Source organism: Galeopterus variegatus, unplaced genomic scaffold, assembly GCF_000696425.1.
Source record: "Galeopterus variegatus unplaced genomic scaffold, G_variegatus-3.0.2 Scaffold2156, whole genome shotgun sequence".
In the NCBI taxonomy this organism is placed as follows: domain Eukaryota; kingdom Metazoa; phylum Chordata; class Mammalia; order Dermoptera; family Cynocephalidae; genus Galeopterus; species Galeopterus variegatus.
Window position 1 is genome coordinate 190,810 of NW_007728267.1, and position 280 is coordinate 191,089.

The window sequence follows — 280 nt, forward strand, 5'->3', positions numbered from 1 at the left end:
CCTCGGCCCCACCACCTCCCACGGTCCCCGCGACTCCGACCCGGGTGACCCCGGCCCTGGTCCCGGTCCACCCGATCCCGGCCCCACCATCTCACCCGGCCCCAGTGACCCCAGCTCCAGTGACCCCGGCCCCAGCACCAGGCCCGGCCCCAACCCGGTCCCCGGCCAACGCGACCTCGGCTCCACCACCTAACCCGGTCCCCGTGACACCGGCCCCGGTGACCTCGGCCCGGCCCACGCGACCCCAGCTCCTAGACCCCGGCTCCTGCCCCAGGCCCGG